This window comes from Pongo pygmaeus, chromosome 4, assembly GCF_028885625.2.
Source record: "Pongo pygmaeus isolate AG05252 chromosome 4, NHGRI_mPonPyg2-v2.0_pri, whole genome shotgun sequence".
Lineage (NCBI taxonomy): Eukaryota > Metazoa > Chordata > Mammalia > Primates > Hominidae > Pongo > Pongo pygmaeus.
Genome location: NC_072377.2, coordinates 30,273,422 through 30,286,671, shown reverse-complemented (window position 1 = coordinate 30,286,671; position 13,250 = coordinate 30,273,422). Strand labels below are relative to the sequence as shown.

General features: G+C 36.4%; 1 pseudogene; it reads left to right on the top strand.

The window, feature by feature from the left end:
* The window catches only part of LOC129036156 (zinc finger CCHC domain-containing protein 10-like), an 82,050-nt pseudogene extending 69,070 nt beyond the window's left edge, over positions 1-12,980 (top strand).
* The last annotated feature ends 270 nt before the right edge of the window (positions 12,981-13,250 follow it).

Below are 13,250 nucleotides of genomic sequence, written 5' to 3'. Positions count from 1 at the left end.
AAAGAGACAAAGAAGGCCATTACATAATGGTAAAGGGATTAATTCAACAAGAAGAGCTAACTATCCTAAATATATATGCACCCAATACAGGAGCACCCAGATTCATAAAGCAAGTCCTGAGTGACCTACAAAGAGACTTAGACTCCCACACATTAATAATGGGAGACTTTAACACCTCACTGTCAACATTAGACAGATCAACGAGACAGAAAGTCAACAACGATACCCAGGAATTGAACTCAGCTCTGCACCAAGCAGACCTAATAGACATCTACAGAACTCTCCACCCCAAATCAACAGAATATACATTTTTTTCAGCACCACACCACACCTATTCCAAAATTGACCACATAATTGGAAGTAAAGCTGTCCTCAATAAATGTAAAAGAACAGAAATTATAACAAACTATCTCTCAGATCACAGTGCAATCAAGTTAGAACTCAGGATTAAGAAACTCACTCAAAACCACTCAACTACATGGAAACTGAACAACTTGCTCCTGAATGACTACTGGGTACATAACAAAATGAAGGCAAAAATAAAGATGTTCTTTGAAACCAACGAGAACCAAAACACAACATACCAGAATCTCTGGGATGCATTCAAAGCAGTGTGTAGAGGGAAATTTATAGCAATAAATGCCCACAAGAGAAAGCAGGAAAGATCCAAAATTGACACCCTAACATCACAATTAAAAGAACTAGAAAAGCAAGAGCAAACACCTTCAAAAGCTAGCAGAAGGCAAGAAATAACTAAAATCAGAGCAGAACTGAAGGAAATAGAGACACAAAAAATCCTTCAAAAAATTAATGAATCCAGGAGCTGGTTTTTTGAAAGGATCAACAAAATTGATAGACCGCTAGCAAGATTAATAAAGAAAAAAAGAGAGAAGAATCAAATAGATGCAGTAAAAAATGATAAAGAGATATCACCACCGATCCCACAGAAATACAAACTACCATTAGAGAATACTACAAACACCTCTACGCAAATAAACTAGAAAATCTAGAAGAAATGGATAAATTCCTCAACACATACATCCTCCCAGGACTAAACCAGGAAGAAGTTGAAACTCTGAATAGACCAATAACAGGAGCTGAAATTGTGGCAATAATCAATAGCTTACCAACCAAAAAGAGTCCAGGACCAGATGGATTCACAGCCAAATTCTACCAGAGGTACAAGGAGGAACTGGTACCATTCCTTCTGAAACTATTCCAATCAATAGAAAAAGAGGGAATCCTCCCTAACTCATTTTATGAGGCCAGCATCATCCTGATACCAAAGCCTGGCAGAGACACAACAAAAAAAGAGAATTTTAGACCAATATCCTTGATGAACATTGATGCAAAAATCCTCAAGAAAATACTGGCAAACCAAAACCAGCAGCACATCAAAAAGCTTATCCACCATGATCAAGTGGGCTTCATCCCTGGGATGCAAGGCTGGTTCAATATACGCAAATCAATAAATGTAATCCAGCATATAAACAGAACCAAAGACCAAAACCACATGATTATCTCAATAGATGCAGAAAAGGCCTTTGACAAAATTCAACAACCCTTCATGCTAAAAACTCTCAATAAATTAGGTATTAATGGGACGTATCTCAAAATAATAAGAGCTATTTATGACAAACCCACAGCCAATATCATACTGAATGGGCAAAAACTGGAAGCATTCCCTTTGAAAACTGGCACAAGACAGGGATGCCCTCTCTCACCACTTCTATTCAACATAGTGTTGGAAGTTCTGGCCAGGGCAATTAGGCAGGAGAAGGAAATCAAGGGTATTCAATTAGGAAAAGAGGAAGTCAAATTGTCCCTGTTTGCAGATGACATGATCGTATATCTAGAAAACCCCATCATCTCAGCCCAAAATCTCCTTAAGCTGATAAGCAACTTCAGCAAAGTCTCAGGATACAAAATCAATTTACAAAAATCACAAGCATTCTTATACATCAATAACAGACAAACAGAGAGCCAAATCATGAGTGAACTCTCTTTCACAATTGCTTCAAAGAGAATAAAATACCTAGGAATCGAACTTACAAGGGATGTGAAGGACCTCTTCAAGGAGAACTACAAACCACTGCTCAATGAAATAAAAGAGGATACAAAGAAATGGAAGAACATTCCATGCTCATGGGTAGGAAGAATCAATATCGTGAAAATGGCCATCCTTCCCAAGGTAATTTACAGATTCAATGCCATCCCCATCAAGCTACCAATGACTTTCTTCACAGAATTGGAAAAGACTACTTTAAAGTTCATATGGAACCAAAAAAGAGCCCACCTCGCCAAGTCAATCCTAAGCCAAAAGAACAAAGCTGGAGGCATCACACTACCTGACTTCAAACTATACTACAAAGCTACAGTAACCAAAAGAGCATGGTATTGGTACCAAAACAGAGATATAGATCAATGGAACAGAACAGAGCCGTCAGAAATAATGCCACATATCTACAACTATCTGATCTTTGACAAACCTGAGAAAAACAAGAAATGGGGAAAGGATTCCCTACCTAATAAATGGTGCTGGGAAAACTGGCTAGCCATATGTAGAAAGCTGAAACTGGATCCCTTCCTTACACCTTATACAAAAATCAATTCAAGATGGATTAAAGACTTAAATGTTAGACCTAAAACCATAAAAACCCTAGAAGAAAACCTAGGCATTACCATTCAGGACATAGGCATGGGGAAGGACTTCGTGTCTAAAACACCAAAAGCAATGGCAACAAAAGCCAAAATTGACAAATGGGATCTAATTAAACTCAAGAGCTTCTGCACAGCAAAAGAAACTACCATCAGATTGAACAGGCAACCTACAAAATGGGAGAAAATTTTCGCAACCTACTCATCTGACAAAGGGCTGATATCCAGAATTTACAATGAACTCCAACAAATTTACAAGAAAAAAACAAACAACCCCATCAAAAAGTGGGCAAAGGACATGAACAGACACTTCTCAAAAGAAGACATTTATGCAGCCAAAAAACACATGAAAAAATGCTCACCATCACTGGCCATCAGAGAAATGCAAATCAAAACCACAATGAGATACCATCTCACACCAGTTAGAATGGCAATCATTAAAAAGTCGGGAAACAGCAGGTGCTGGAGAGGATGTGGAGAAATAGGAACACTTTTACACTATTGGTGGGACTGTAAACTAGTTCAACCCTTGTGGAAGTCAGTGTGGTGATTCCTCAGGGACCTAGAACTAGAAATTCCATTCGACCCAGCCATCTCATTACTGGGTATATACCCAAAGGACTATAAATCATGCTGCTATAAAGACACATGCACACATATGTTTATTGCAGCATTATTCACAATAGCAAAGACTTGGAACCAACCCAAATGTCCAACAATGATAGACTAGATTAAGAAAATGTGGCACATATACACCATGGAATACTATGCAGCCATAAAAAATGATGAGTTCATGTCTTTGTAGGGACATGGATGAAATTGGAAATCATCATTCTCAGTAAACTATCGCAAGAACAAAAAACCAAACACCACATATTCTCACTCATAGGTGGGAATTGAACAATGAGAACACATGGACACAGGAAGAGGAACATCACACTTCGGGGATTGTTGTGGGGTGGGGGGAGGGGGGAGTGATAGCATTGGGAGATATACCTAATGCTAGAGGACGAGTTAATGGGTGCAGCGCACCAGCATGGCACATGTATACATATGTAACTTACCTGCACATTGCGCACATGTACCATAAAACCTAAAGTATAATAATAATAATAATAATAATAATAAAGTAAAAAAAAAAAAAAAAACAAAAAAACAAAATCAATGCACAAAAATCACAAGCATTCCTATACACAAATAATAGACAGCTAAATCATGAGTGAACTCCCATTCACAAATGCTACAAAGAGAATAAAATACCTAGGAATACAACTTACAAGAGATGTGGAAGACCTCTTCAAGGAGAACTACAAATCACTGCTCAAGGAAATAAGAGAGGACACAAACAAATGGAAAAACATTCCATGCTCATTGATGGGAAGAATTAATATTGTGAAACAGTCCATACTGCCCAAAGTAATTTATAGATTCAGTGCTATCCCTGTGAAGCTACCATTGACTTTCTTCACAGAATTAGAAAAAAAAAAACTACTTTAAATTTCATATGGAACCAAAAAAGAGCCCACATAGCCAAGACAGTCCTAGGCAAACAAACGAACAAACAAAGCTGAAGGTATCACCTTATCTGACTTCAAACTATACTACAAGGCTACAGTAACCAAAACAGCATGGTACTGATACCAAAACAAAAATATAGACCAATGAAACAGAACAGAGGACTCAGAAATAATGCCACACATCTACAACTATCTGATCTTTGACAAACCTGACAAAAACAAGCACAGGGAAAATGATCCCCTATTTAATTAGTGCTGTTTGGAAAACTGGGTAGCCACACGCAGAAAACTGTAACTGGAACTCTTCCTTAAACCTTATACAAAAATTAACTCAAGAAGGATTAAAGACTTAAACGTAAAACCTAAAACCATAAAAACCCTAGAAGAAAACCTAGGCAATACCATTCAAGACAAAGGCATGGGGAAAGATTTCATGACTAAAACATCACAAGCAACGGCAACAAAAGCCAAAATTGACCAATGGGATCTAATTAAATTAAAGAGCTTCTGCACAGCAAAATAAACTATCATCAGAGTGAACAGGCAACCTTAAGAATGGGAGAAAATGTTTGCAATATATCCATCTGACAAAGGGCTAATATCCAGAATATACAAGGAACTTAAACAAATTTACAAAAAAAAAATCAAAAACTGAGTGAATGATATGAACAGACACTTCTGAAAAGAAGACATTTATATGACCAACAAACATATGAAAAAAAGCTCATCATCACTGGTCACTAGAGAAATTGCAAATCAAAACCACAATGAGATACCATCTCACATCAGTTAGAATGGGAATCATTAAAAACTCAGGAAACAACAGATGCTGGAGAATATGTGGAGAAATAGGAATGCTTTCACACTGTTGATGGGAGTGTAAATTAGTTTAACCATTGTGGAACACAGTGTGGCAATTCCTCAAGGACCTAGAACCAGAAATTCCATTTGACCCAGCAATCCCATTACTGGGTATATACCCAAATAATTATAAATCATTCTACTATAAAGAAACATGCACACATATGTTTACTGCAGCACTATTCACAACAGCAAAGACTTAGTACCAAACCAAATGCCCATCAATGAGACTGGATAAAGAAAATGTGGCACATGTACACCACGGAATACTATGCAGCCATAAAAAAGGATGAGTTCATGTTTTTTTTTGCAGGGACATAGATAAAGCTGGAAACCATCATCCTCAGCAAGCTAACACAGGAACAGAAAATCAAACACCACATGTTCTCACTAATAAGTGGGAGTTGAACAGTGAGAACACATGGACACAAGGAGGGGAACATCACACACCGGGGCCTGTCAGGGGGTGGGGGCCTAGGGGAGGGATAGCATTAGGAGAAATACCTAATGTAGATGATGGGTCCATGGGTGCAGCAAACCACTATGACACTTGTATACCTACGTAAAAAACCTGCACGTTCTGCACATGTATCCCAGAACTTAAATTATAATAATAAAAAAATTCTCATCACAAAGGATAAAACAGAGAAAAGTCACAAGTGCATGTACCACAAAAGAAAGGATAGAAATACCTGTTTTCAAAATATTTTCTAGCAGAGGAAACATACGAAACTTTTATAAATCAAATTTGTGATATCTATGTCTTTATTTGTAAAATACCTATATTCTTGAACAAATGAGTAAATACATAAATGAGGCCTATAAAAAAGAATAAAGTCTCAGAGAGTCTTCATAGTAAAAACCCTAAAAGAGTCATAACAACTTGTTTTGTCATTGGAAATTTTAAAAATAAATTTTGTATTTTAAAATAGTTGCAGATTTGAAAACATTTTGTCCAGTTCAAGTCGTTTTATATATTAAGGCCCTTTATATCTTAATTCCTGTGCCTGAAATTTCTTCCTATTTTATCTTTCAGTGACTGTCTCCTTTTTATCATTTATAGCTAATGTAATTTACTGTAAAAAGTGCTTATAACAATGTAAATTTATCAACCTACAATTCTGAGAGTCAGAAGTCTAACATGGATCTCACTGGGCAAAAATTAGAGTATCAGCAAGTTGGTATTTCTTTTTGGAGGCTGTAGTAGAGAATCCACCTCCTTGCCTTTTGCAGCCTCTGGGGGATATCTGTGTGTCTGGCATTATAGACATAAAAATGTGCTGTAGATAAATCATGATTGAAGGGGGAAACCATCATTCTCAACAAACTATCCCAAGGAAAAAAAACCAGACACCGCATGTTCTCACTCATAGGTGGGAATTGAACAATGAGAACACATGGACACAGGAAGGGGAACATCACACACCGGGGCCTGTTGTGGGGTGGGGGGAGGGGGCAAGGATAGCATTTGGAGATATACCTAATGTTAAATGATGAGTTACTGGGTTCAGCACACAACATGGCACATGTATACATATGTAACTAACCTGCACATTGTGCACATGTACCCTAAAACTTAAAGTATAATAAAAAAAATTTGAAATTCATGAAGTCAAAAAAGAGTTTTTAAACATTATATATTATTATACAATGTTTTAATGCTTGCATTATTATTCATGAAATATATACCACATTTTATATTTATATCCTGTTTCAATGGATACTAGTCAATATATTTTCATAGAGTTAATCATATTATTTTTAAACTTAAGGAAAGCTCTTATTTGGATCATATATTATACTCCCAAGCACAAACACATTTTGTAATAGAAATGGCAGTTTGAGAATATATAATATATGTAAAAATTAAAAGCTACTAAGTACTCTATTGAAAATTTAAAGAGGAAACATTTAAAGAGCAATTAATTCATTACAATATAAGAACATTATGGAAATCTCTTTAATTAATTTTTATAATCTAAGGCAATTGGGTAAATTAAAATGTATCAACATATTAAATTTGTTATGTCTTAATCTTATTCACCCACATAAAAAATTTACAATATCTGGATTCCTAGATAAGCACTAAAATAAAGTTTCTCAAAAGTTCTTTAAACTTTTTAAGCTGAATTTGCTATAGTACAAAGAATAATATGTGCCTCTAATGTGTATATTTTATTATCCCTAATTTACTTTATTTTTACTTGTTCAATGAGGTGTAAATAAAATCCTCGCAAGTTAATCTCATGTAAGTATTAAAATGGAAAAACAATGTCAATTTGTAATGTTTGTTTTCCTCTTTTACCAAGATCTAAGGAAATATATAAAGTCGATTTGGTTGTTTGAAGATTCAGCAGAATAAGATTGGAAACTAATTTCTTTGGATTGCAGTTTTTTTTTTTTTTTCATAACCTTTCCTTCATAATTAAATGTATCTTGGAGAACTTAATTGTGTAGGACAGGTATAACGTCGGTCAAGACATTCTGAAATCCTATTGCTTAACTTGTCTTGCACTGTTGTATCAAGTTACACAATCTAAATCTCTATTGCACTGACAGATAGTAAGATAAACAATGCAGGCCCAAAAGATTGTCTACCTTCTCCTTCAGCTATTAAATGGCCAAAGATAATAAAAATTAACGGAATAGAAAAAGACTGTAGATGAAGGGCCCCTGGACTTTTACTAGTAGATAATGCAATTTAGGAAGAAAAGTGATCACTTTATGGTGAAGATGAAGTTCTTGCAGCAAGTTGGATAAACTGTTTTCATTCCAGGCAGTTTGAGATAATGCAATATTCAGGTCTGAGTGGCGTAATTACTAAATATGTTCTGAGCTGTCAGGAAATCCCTAGATCAATCACCAAAAGACATGGCTGGATCTACTCCTATTTAATTCCACCTGGGGCAAAAAATCACAACAGTAAGAACTACAAAGATTAAAAAATAACAGGAACTAAAATGAGAGAGGTTAAATAATGAATACAGGTGCTCAATGTCATCTTTTAACTAGTGGAAAAATTTAAATCTATAAATATAAACTGAAATCATGTTGAGATTTACCATCATACAACTGTGACTTACCATCACGCATCTCACAGCTCTGTCATATAAAATCAAGATAAAAAAAAAGTAAATGTTATTTTTGTAACATAAAATACAAATTGACTTTGAAACCAAAAGCATTCATAATATTTGATGAAGATTAATTATTTTTAATTTTTAAAAAGTTTTATAATAGATTATTTTAGAAGTAATAATAAATAAGAGAAAAGATAGAATTTTTGCCTTACCTAAAATTTTCCCTAAATTTCTGACATGTAGGCAGATGAGAAGAAAGTGTAAAGGAATTAGGCATATCTGGATACAGATATAATATGAAAGAAAGAATGTCATGCCTTTACTCTAACACTTGATTTATAATGGTTAAACCAGAAAATGTACAGAATACACAAAATGTCATTGTACAACCCAAAGATATTTTTCATATGTGGTAAATGTAAAACAAAAACAAAACAAACAAAAACCTGTCATCCATTACAAATGGGAAGCCTAAATACAACATTACGACTTTATTTCATATGCACAACTTTCTCTAATGGTTTAGGAAAGTTTTAGAGGAAAAGATATTATGCTCATAAAGAATCTGTTTCACTTGCTGAGCAGATTCAATCTTCCCCTTACATGGGACAACCAAGTTTAAATGTTTCATCAGCAATTCAATCTAATTCAACAAAAACAAACTCATCATTTTCTTCCCAATAGTACTGATCCATCTCCATGCTTCCTGTTTGGTTTAATGGTATCATCATTCACCCAATCAACAATTTCAAGATCTTGGACCCTTCATTAATTTTCCTTCTCTTTCATCATGTCAGCAAATCCTATTGGTTTCAATTTGACAAAGTATTTAACTTTCCTTTTCTTTCCATTAAAACAGTAACATCAGGGCCAATGTTAAAACATGTTTGTACTGTCACGTATTTTTGTACAGGCTAACTTACTTTTAAAAATCTCTTTTTCTGGGTATATCCTAAGCATTGCTGCCTCAGCAAAATTATAGTTCATCTCTAAATATGATTAGATTTATCAGTTAAGGTTGAAACACAGCTGTGTGTGTAAAGAGTCCTATAACATTTAAAAATGAGTTTAGACATGTCTTTTTTGCCTCTAACTGGGCTGGTGTGATGACACTTCTGGAAGTTATCAAGAACTCTGGCTCTTTCTATCCTCTTTATTCACTCTCCCAAGCATCACTCAAGGTGGCTTGCTACTGTAAATGTGGTGCAAGGTAAAGATGGAGGAGGAAGTTAAAGGGTAAGGATAAGTACTGAGCACATCATTTCACAACATACCTCATTAGCTTAATCTTAGTAATATATAAGCATACCTAGATTCACAGACAGCTGGGTAGTTATACCAACTTTAGACAGCCATTCCTGCCCACCATTTCTGCCGATTTCTCTATCACACATCTTTTTTGCAGTTGTTGCTGTTTGTTTTCGAGACGGCATCTAACCCTGTCATGGAGGCTGGAGTGCAGTGGTGAGATTTCGGCTCACTCCAACCTCCACCTTCTGGGTTCAAGCGATCCTCCTGCCTCGGCCTCCTGAGTAGTTGGGACTACAGGCATGTGCCACCACACCTGGCTTTTTTTTTTTTTTTTTGTATTTTTAGTAAAACTGGGTTTCACCATGTTGGCCAAGCTGGTCTTGAACTCCTGGCCTCAAGCAATCCACCTCCCTTGGCCTCCCCAAGTGCTGGGATTACAGGCATGAGCCACAGCGCCTGGCCTCTAACAGCCATCTTTGATCATGCTGGTAAGTTTTTCTTACTGCTGAACTGCACTCTGAAGCTCTTCCTTCCCTCCCTTTCTCGTTTCCTGAATGTCATACTGAATCCCCAACTGAAGCCTCTCTCAGCCTTCTCGTGATCTCTTTCCACTTTATTCTTCACAGACTCTTCCCCTCAATATTTTTTTGCATGAATAATTCCATCTTCTTATGTGCTTCCCAGAAAACTAACTTAAATCAAGGATTCTAATAGCATGATAATGAAAGAGAGAATATTAGAGAAACATCGACTTTCTCTGCTCTAAGTCACAAGTCCTCAACAGTTTGTAGAACTTACAAAAATGTTTTAAAAAAGTAGCTTCAGATGAAAACTAATTGTTGGAGCAGTAGTAGTTTTCATGCCATAAAAAAGGTATTATCCCTAAAATATAGGAATACTGGCATTAAAACCGCATGAATAAACAGCTACGCTTTTGGAAACTCTTCATTGTGTATGATACAAAATAAGGAAAAAATGTTCTAAATAAGTGGATTATGATAGCAAATAAGCATCAGTTCAAATGTCAAGCCTGAAATTTATTACATGTAGGACCCCAAGCAAATAACTAAATTTTCCTAAGCCTCCAGTTTTCATCCATTAACCACAGATGTGAATATTTCTCCTCCCATAAGTTTATTATATAGAATAACAAGAGATAATGAATGTAAAGGCTTAGCAGAGTGCCTCATACAGAAGATACAATTCTATTATCTTCTCCTCTCTCTCCTCCTCATTCTTCTTGCTATTGCTAATATATTATTGTATTATTACTGTTTATTGATATTATTATTATTACTACGTGCAGCGACCTGGGCTTATTTTTTTTGTTTTTTTTTGAGAATTCTTCAATCCTCTCTGCCACTGTAGACTATCCAGTTGAATTCTGTATAACTAGTGTTTTCATCCTGGTAGAACAAAATTATATTTAAACCTTTGAGAGAAGTTTATGAGAACTTCTAAATATGCTAGGAACAACAACAGCTTTATAGAGGTCCCTGAAGTTATGCATTAGAAAGCATAAACAAGATCTGGCAAAATTTGAATTGGCATTTTTCATGTACAACCATCTCTACTGTATTTTATAGATGAGTAATGGTCTTTGGCCATTTAAATTGCACTTTAGATGTCCTATCTACAATTGCTGTGAATCTGGTTGACACTCCCTTTCTACCTCATCATCAGAATTCTTGAATAAATCAAGAGAAAGACACAAAAGATCTATTAATCTCATGTCAAGGTCTCCGGCAATGGCTTCACACTTGGGCCTGTGCCCACGGACTTAAGTGAGCACAGCCATTCTTGTTTTCACGCCAAAATGTTACATTTTCCAAGATTAATCAGGCCCACCACACCCCTGACCCTGTGCCCATATAAACCTGAGACCTTAAGCAGACACAGACACAAGTGGCTGGATGTCAAGAGGAACATATCAGCAGATACCCGCAGACACCAGCAGATCAGTGATGGTGAAATGATGTAGATGCTGAGTGGAGCTTGGTTGGTGGTGGTTGGAGAAGAGTCCGGCCACTGGGCAACCTGACTCCAGGGGAAGACCACTTTCCCACTCCACACTCCTTTTTGGCCTCCTCATCCATCTCGTTGAGAGCCACTTCCACCACTCAATAAAACTTTGCACACAATGTTCCGGCCCACATGTGATCTGATTCTTCTGGTACTCTGGGCAAGAACTCAGGCTGTCACACTGGCCCCCTGTCCTTGCAATAAGGCAGAAGTTCTATTGAGCTGATTAACACAAGCCATCTGCAGACAGCATAGCTAAAAGTGGACATGTAACACATGCCCACTTGGGCTTCGGGAGTCCTAGATGCTGCCGTGCGGCCAGAGCCCAAAAACAGTCTCCATGGCCTCTGCACCTGTCCGTCTGCATGCTCCCCATAGGGGTTTGAGCAGTAGGGCACCAAAGAAGCAAGTCACACACCTGTTGTACGCCCTGTAAGGGGAATAAGGGAACTCTACCGTTTCAGTAATTTGCATTTTTCTAATGATTAATGATGTTCAGCACCTTTCTAGAAGCCTATGCCCATTTCTACTTTTTTACAGACTCTAGTACTTTAGGGAAAATACTCCTTTATTATTATTTTTACTGATTTTATTAGTCAATGATACTTATTTTAACATTTATGTCTTCTCACTCTGATATCAGTATCATCTGTGGTACTGTTTTTATTTTCCTTCTATTTTATTTTGCTTAAGTCATCAGTCCTGTTATGTGGATGATGGACTTTATGTATAAATAACTTAGAGACTTTTGTGATTTTATTTCCTCACACACACTTAGAACATGGGTCCATCATTTTAATGTAGTTCTAGATTGAGATAGTCCAGATTTTATGTGGCTTTTCTGTTCCTAGACGCTCTTATTTCTAGAGTGATTCTCTTCTAAAGTTTCAAATGAAATCTTGACATTTTACCAGAAACTCTCCTCCTTAAGATCCAACTGAAGGTTAAAAGTTCTGAGTTGACAGCAAAAGCACTATTTAAAAATTTTTTTTTTTTGCTAAGGTGGCAACTCCCATGCATCGGCTCATAGCCCAGAGACGAGGGTAATGAAGAAAATAAGCAACATGTAAGATGTCAGAAACGCTTGGAATTTGGACATTGGACTTATGAATGCACATGAAAAAGAAAACACCTACATAGGCCCTCAAGGACAGTAGAACTGAAGAAAACTTTAAAAGAAAAAGAAAACAGATTATTATTACAACGGAGGAGCTTTCTTCCCTCCTCGTGTTTATTGGTATTGGAGCAACCAATGTAGAAAGAAAGACCAAGAAAAATGGTCTAAAAGGTAATCAGTTCCAGTAGCAGTAGCAGTGACAGTTCAGTCAGTGATTCTTCATCAGAGAGTGAAGAAACATCTACCTCATCCTCCTCAGAGGACAGTGACACTGATGAAAGCTCTTCTAATTCCTCATCCTCAGCCTCCTCCACAACCTCTTCCTCCTCCTCTGATTCAGACTCAGATTCCAGCTCTTCCAGTAGCAGCAGCACGAGCACAGATAGCAGCTCCAAGGATGAACCACCAAAGAAGAAGAAAAAGAAAGAGTTGCTCCATCCATATTGGACCAATGGACTGAAAACATTAATGTGATTCTCGAAAGGGAATTTAGAATATGTTAAGGCCGACTAGGTTAACTGTTGAAAATTTCTAGAATTCAAAAGTTTCTAAGTGTTTTACATTGTAAGAGCATAAAAACTATTAATAATGAATTACATAGAGAGAGAGACTATTCTATTTGAAGGGTGAATCTTGTTTTTCTTTGTAATCTTTAAAATACATCTCGAACTTAAAGCTGAAATATGCAAATCTGTTTGTGGGATGAAACTATCTTCTTTCTGTGAAATAAACTCCATATTTTGT